Source organism: Zingiber officinale, chromosome 9B (genome assembly GCF_018446385.1).
Source record: "Zingiber officinale cultivar Zhangliang chromosome 9B, Zo_v1.1, whole genome shotgun sequence".
Lineage (NCBI taxonomy): Eukaryota > Viridiplantae > Streptophyta > Magnoliopsida > Zingiberales > Zingiberaceae > Zingiber > Zingiber officinale.
Window position 1 is genome coordinate 44,742,465 of NC_056003.1, and position 6,630 is coordinate 44,749,094.

Below are 6,630 nucleotides of genomic sequence, written 5' to 3' on the forward strand. Positions count from 1 at the left end.
CTAACAAGTGGTATCAGAGCGAGGTCGCTCTTCGTCGGATTAACACCCGGGGGAGCACGAGCTAGAGAATGGATCAACTTGGAGAAGACGTCACGATTCCACCCTTCTACGATCGCGACGACTTCGCGTTTTGGAAGGTAAGAATGAAGTATTTTCTTATGACTAACCTAGTAAATTGGAATTGTGTACAAGTAGGTTTTATTCCTCCGGTGGATAAAGAAGGAGAACCTCTCGAAAAGAAGAAGTGGACGAAGGAACAAATCCACCAATCCATAATCAACGACGAGGTAACGAAAATCTTTGAATTTTCATTACCTAATGATATCTTGTGTAAGATAGGTAGATACAACAATGCCAAGGAGTTGTGGAACAACTTGGCTAAGTTCCATGAGGAGAGCTCCAATTCAAGTCATGAAGAGGAGTCAAGTGAGCCAAGTAGCTCACATCATGGAGGTATGGAATTAGAAGTTGAGGGATACTCAACATCTAAGGAAGAAGAGGAGGAGAGTTCTTCTTCAAGACTGGAGCAAGAAGAAGAAGCCTCTACCTCCGGAAGGGATGAAGGAGAGAGCTTATATCCATCCTCAACCCTAGGTAACTCAAGCAACTTAATTTCAAGTAAATTACATATAATGTGCTTTGAGTGTAGGGAATATAGGCATTGCAAAAGTAAATATCCAAAGAGGATTAGGAAGACTCCACCGGCACCAAAAGTCAAGGAAGCCGGAGTCCCGATACGCAAGGGCAAGGAGCACGTGGTGTGCTTCCAATGCAATCAAAGGGGACATTATAGGAGTCAATGTCCAAGGGGGAGGCAACCTCACAAGGACAAGAGACCAAGCACATCTATGGGGGGAGCTAAGGCAAACCCTAAGGTATCCTTTAAGGCACATTCTTGCAATTCTAATAAGACACATGCTAGTAGTTTTATTGCAATTGTCAATAATGATAAGCATGAGAACCATAGAAACCGATACATGTGCTTAGGTGCCAAACATGTTAGCCTAGATAAGGACAATGCTAGAAATGCCAACCCTAGAGTTAACTCATCTAAGGTTAAGGAAAACCTAGATAGGAATCCTAAAACAACTAGACATATGCCTAGGAATACCTCAAAGAAAAATGGAAAATTAAAGCTTGAGGTATCAAAGAAGGAAAATCAAGTCTTGAGGTCAAGACTTGACACTTTAGAAAAGACTCTTAAGAATTTGGAGAAGTCAACTCTAGGGTCTAAGGGTCAAAAACCAAAGCCCAAGGACATGAGAGGTTTGGGTCACAAACCTAAGTCTCAAGTGGTCAAGCCCGCTTATCATAATGTTCCATTCGATTATGAAACAAGACCTAGGGCTAAGAAGACCATCACCAAGGTCACAAGGGGAGTCACCCCTAGAGTTGATCTTGATGAATCTCAAATGACCAAGGCTTTAAAGCCTAGGAGGGTCATTAGGAGGGTTGCTAGGGAAGTCACCCCTAGTGAATATTTAGTGAACCCAATGAGCTCAAATAGGTATTGGGTTCCTAGGAGCGTGATTCCTTCACGCTAGATGGTTTAGGGTGTGCCAACCTTAATTGGATAGGTAGTTAACCTACTCATGGCAAAAGGTGGCATTTTAGGAATTTTCAAGGTGTAATCAAGCCTTGAAAATAAAATTAAAAATTATTCCTAAGGTGATTAGGATGTGCCAACCACATTTGAGGAGTTTTCTAGGGTCAATCTAATTGGCACATAGTGATCTAAAAATCTTTAGTATATGACTTTAGGTCTATTACACTTAGGAATATAGAATTTATGGCAAAATGATCAAAATTATCAAAAATGGCAACTAAGGCTAGAATTAGGTATTTTCTATACCTTTATATGTTATTTGTCATACATTATTTGTCATATGTCATGTCATGACATCATATTTATTTTACTATCATTTGAAATGTCATGATAATGCTTAGTTTAGTTATATGTCATACCTTATTTAAGTTTCATACTTGATGACATGACATCATGACATTGGCACATGTTTCCACTTATGATATTATTTTATGTCATGTCATCATCTCTTGCATTCATGATCAACTAAATTGATTTAAAGATAGAAACACAATTTGATATGGAGATCAAATTGTTGTTTAGAAAATGCATGAGAACTTAGCTTAAGATGACCTAAACCCATATCTCACATCAAAATTGACTTGGATGTGTTTGATACACCTTAGATGTGTGTGAGATATTAGGATGATGAGTTAGGATCAAGGTGCATAGTTCTTGTACCTAGATGAGCCTAATTCGAAATTGAGGATCATAGGGAAAACTTGTGTACAAGTCATGTACATTTAGTCCTAAGATTGTGGTCCTAAATTGAATGGTTTAAAATCATTTCAAAATTGATTTGAAAAACCTTGATGAAGCTTTTCTAGTGATAGCATTCATCATTGAGCAAGTTGATACAAAGATGGATTAACCTTGAGCTATTTCAAAGTCTTTCGAACTTTGTATCAAGATTTAAAAATGGAAGTTATTTTCATAGAAAACTATTTTTCCATGATAATATATGTTATGAGGAATGTATCCTCAAAATTTTACAATTTTTGGAATTTTCTGTGATTTTTTAGGGGTTTCTGAATTTCGGGAGAAAAATCAGAAATCCTTATCAGAGAGTTGTGGACCGATCAGAGAAGATCCTGATCGGTCCAGGGAAGTCTGGATCGGTCACTGGACCGATCCAGGGAAGTGTGGATCGGTCTGGTGACCGATCCAGTGGAGTCCTGATCGGTCTGGTGACCGATCAGAGCGTGCCAAAATGCTGATTTTCGACTGTTGTCTGAAATTTCAGCTATGGAAGTTGGTGCTTTAGATTTCTAAAGGGTTGAAACTCTCCAAGACATTGTTGGTGCAATGGTCAAGGAGGAGTTGACCTTTAGGGGGAGTTTTACCTAATGGTCAAGGAGGAGTTGACCTTTAGGGGGAGTTTTACCTAATGGTCAAGGAGGAGTTGACTTTTAGGGGGAGTTTTTACTCGTCAAGATTTCTGAGGATGAGTGATATGGGATTATCACTAAGTTGATTGTTGATTTTAGTATCAAGAGGGAAATTAAGGGTTTCAATGAAAGGTATGGAACTTTCATTAGTAAGAAACTCTTGACCTTGATTCACTCTTTTTGATGTGTGTCAAAAAGGGGGAGAATGTCCAGAGAATGTTCATGGAAGAACATTGGAGTTTGGGGAGAATGTTCAGAGAATGTTCGAGGAAGAACATTGGAGAACTATTGGAAAACCTGAGTTAGGTTATCGGGTTAACCTAACTTGATTATGGTTTTTGTCAAACATCAAAAAGGGGGAGATTGTTGGTGCAACCTTAGGTCAAGGTTGACCTGGGTGACCCGACTCGAATTGACCTGACTCGAGGTATATTTTGATGTTTGATAAGAATAGAGAATTTGTATTTTGATGTTTGACAAGAATAGGAACTTGGGGGATTGTGGGTGCAACCTTTGGTTAAGGTTGACCTGGTTGACTTGACTTGAGTTGACCTGATTCGGGAAAAGTCCAAATATGGAGACTTGGCACGAAAAAGTCCAAGCAGGGAGCTTGGCACGGGAAAAGTCCAAGTATGGAGACTTGGCACGGAAAAGTCCAAGCAGGGAGCTTGGCACGGGAAAAGTCCAAGCAGGGAGCTTGGCACGGAGAAAAGTCCAAGTATGGAAGTTTGGCATGGGAGGTCGGAGAGGGCTCGGTAGCTCGTTCTCTGGACTGGATAGAGTCGGAGAGGGCTCGGTAGCTCGTTCTCCGGACTAGGTCAGAGAGGGCTCGGTAGCTCGTTCTCTGGACTAGGTCAGAGAGGGCTCGGTAGCTCATTCTCTGGACCGGACGTGGAAGTCGGAGAGGGCTCGGTAGCTCGTTCTCCTGAGTAGGAGGGCTCGGTAGCTCATTCTCCTGACTAGGTCAGAGGGGGCTCGCTGGACCGGATAGAGTCGGAGAGGGCTCGGTAGCTCGTTCTCCTGACCAGGCCGAGAGGGCTGAGCTCGCTCGACCGGACGTAGAAGTCGAGAGGGCTCGGTGAGCTCGTTCTCGGACTAGGTCAGAAGGCTCGGTGGCTCGTTCTCTAGATCGGGAAGGTTTTAGGTTTAGGGTGAAATGGATCGGTCTCCGACCGATCCAGGATATTATGGTATCGGATCGGTCACGACCGATCCGGATACATCGATTCTCATCAGGTCATCTCGATCGGTCCGTGACCAATCGCAACCAAACAAGAGCTTTATAAGTTATCTGATCGGTCGGTAGACCGATCAGGAAGCGATGGGATTCAGAGAACAATAGGGAGGATCGGTCTGTGGACCGATCCACCTATGCCCTGATCGATCCACAGACCGATCAGGGATGGCCTGATCGGTCCACAGACCGATCAGGGATCGCAACCAACTCTCTGTGAGAGTTGGGATCGGTCTGGGGACCGATCAGCGTAGGGCCTGATCGGTCCCCTGACCGATCAGATCCGCCCTGGACCGATCAGGGTGGAGCCTGATCGGTCCAGGTCTAGCCGTTGAGTCACAACGGCTAGATTTCTGCTTCTTCTTTGTCTTCTTCGTAGGTTCAGGATATAAAGGGCCTCTACATCAACAGTGCTGCGAACTTACTTACTCTTCTTGCTCCTGCGATCTGAGCTTTGTTGAGCTCTCCACTGCTGAAGCTTCGTGTGAGCTTCCATCGGCTGGACTCCAACTGATCAGTTGCTGCTGTGGTTGGCATCCGTGAAGTTGCTGTTTTATCAACAGTCGACAAGAAGGCAAGCAAACTAGTGTTTTTACATTCATATTGTTCTTGGCTTCTTGCTGTATTTCTTGTACGTTGATCTTGCTATTGCAAGAGAGATTGTGGCGAGGTTTCTCCACCCAGAAGGAGTTTTTATTAGCCGGTTTCCGGGGTCTCATCCACCGACGGATTGATAGGATTCGTCCACCTTATGGACACGCCGAGGAGTAGGAGTATCATCTCCGAACCTCGTTATATCGTCATGTTTGAGGTTTGATCTTCTCCATTTTTGTTTCTACTTTTTATTTCCGCTGCGCTAACTCAAATTGTAGGAAGAAACGTGAATTTGGGGTCGGCTATTCACACCCCCCCTCTCTAGCCGCATCCGAAGGTCCTAACATTTGGCGCCGTTGCCGGGGACTGCGCTATAACATTGGAGATTATCAATTGAGTTAGACTAAACATAACATTTCTATTTATTTTCATTTGCATATTTGTAACTGATCTCTAGTTTTCTGTTTTCATTTTCCTGTATACTTTCTAACTTCTTGGAAATTCTTTTGTAGTAATTTTAATTCTGCATTTTTTTTATTTTCTGACATTCCAATCTTACCTTTCTCTGTTTTTAATTTTTTTTTGTTTGATTTAGTTTCTATTGCAATCTTGTTCTTGTGTATGCGGAGATCTAACTTTGCAGAAGAATTTTTTCCTCTTGACCCTGAAATTGATAGAACATTTCATAGAATAAGAATTCTGCAGAGACAAATTGAAGAACAAGAGCATTTGAACATGGCTAATAGACCACTAAAGGATTATATAGCACCTTATGCTAGGGGTTTTCGATCTAGTATTGCAAGACCCTCAGTAGAGGCAAATAATTTTGAGATCAAACCTGCAATTATTTCCATGGTGCAGCAAAATCAATTTGGTGGAGGACCACATGAAGACCCTAATCAACACTTAGAGGTCCTTTATGAAATATGTGGGACAATGAAAATGAATGGTGTTCCTTCAGAAGCAGTGCGATTATTATTATTTGGGTTTTCTTTGAGAGATAGGGCCAAGCAATGGTTGAATTCTTTGGCTCCCAACAGTATCACCACCTGGGAACAATGTGAGCAACAATTCCTTGATAAATTCTATCCCCCCAAGTAAAAATGCTCATATGAGGAATTTGATTGCAAGTTTCAAACAAGCTGACTCAGAATCTCTATTTGAAGCTTGGGATAGATACAATAGTATGCTCAGACAATGCCCTCACCACGGTTTGGAAAGATGGTTAGTGTTGCATACTTTCTATAATGGTATTAATTATCATACCAAAGTGTCCCTTGATTGCAAGTTTCAAACAATGCCCTCACCAAGGTTTGGAAAGATGGTTAGTGTTGCATACTTTCTATAATGGTATTAATTATCATACCAAAGTATCCCTTGTTGCAACAATTCCTTGATAAATTCTATCCCCCCAAGTAAAACTGCTCATATGAGGAATTTGATTGCAAGTTTCAAACAAGCTAACTCAGAATCTCTATTTGAAGCTTGGGATAGATACAATAGTATGCTCAAACAATGCCCTCACCACGGTTTGGAAAGATGGTTAGTGTTGCATACTTTCTATAATGGTATTAATTATCATACCAAAGTGTCCCTTGATTCAGCTGCTGGAGGGGCACTCATGAATAAAAATTTGGATGAAGCTGAGGAAATCATAGAGAGTGTAGCATAAAATCATCATCAATGGGCAACTGAAAGAAGTGGTGGTCATCCTTCAATAAACCCAATAACAAAAGCATCAGGAAAGTTTGATGTTGATGCAGTGACTTTATTGGCTGTAAAACTTGATGCTCTTACAAAAAAATTTGAGAATATGGGGACTAGTTCAA

At 41.6% G+C, this 6,630-nt stretch overlaps 1 non-coding gene and 1 pseudogene across 1 annotated transcript; both read right to left on the minus strand.

Moving 5' to 3' along the window:
* Window positions 1-5,904: 5,904 nt before the first annotated feature.
* On the minus strand, window positions 5,905-6,016 carry LOC122025963 (annotated as a pseudogene).
* Window positions 6,017-6,228: 212 nt separating this feature from the next.
* On the minus strand, window positions 6,229-6,334 carry LOC122025924. The gene has a single exon (XR_006123932.1). It is a non-coding gene; the product is annotated as a small nucleolar RNA R71 (small nucleolar RNA).
* Between the last annotated feature and the right edge of the window lie 296 nt (window positions 6,335-6,630).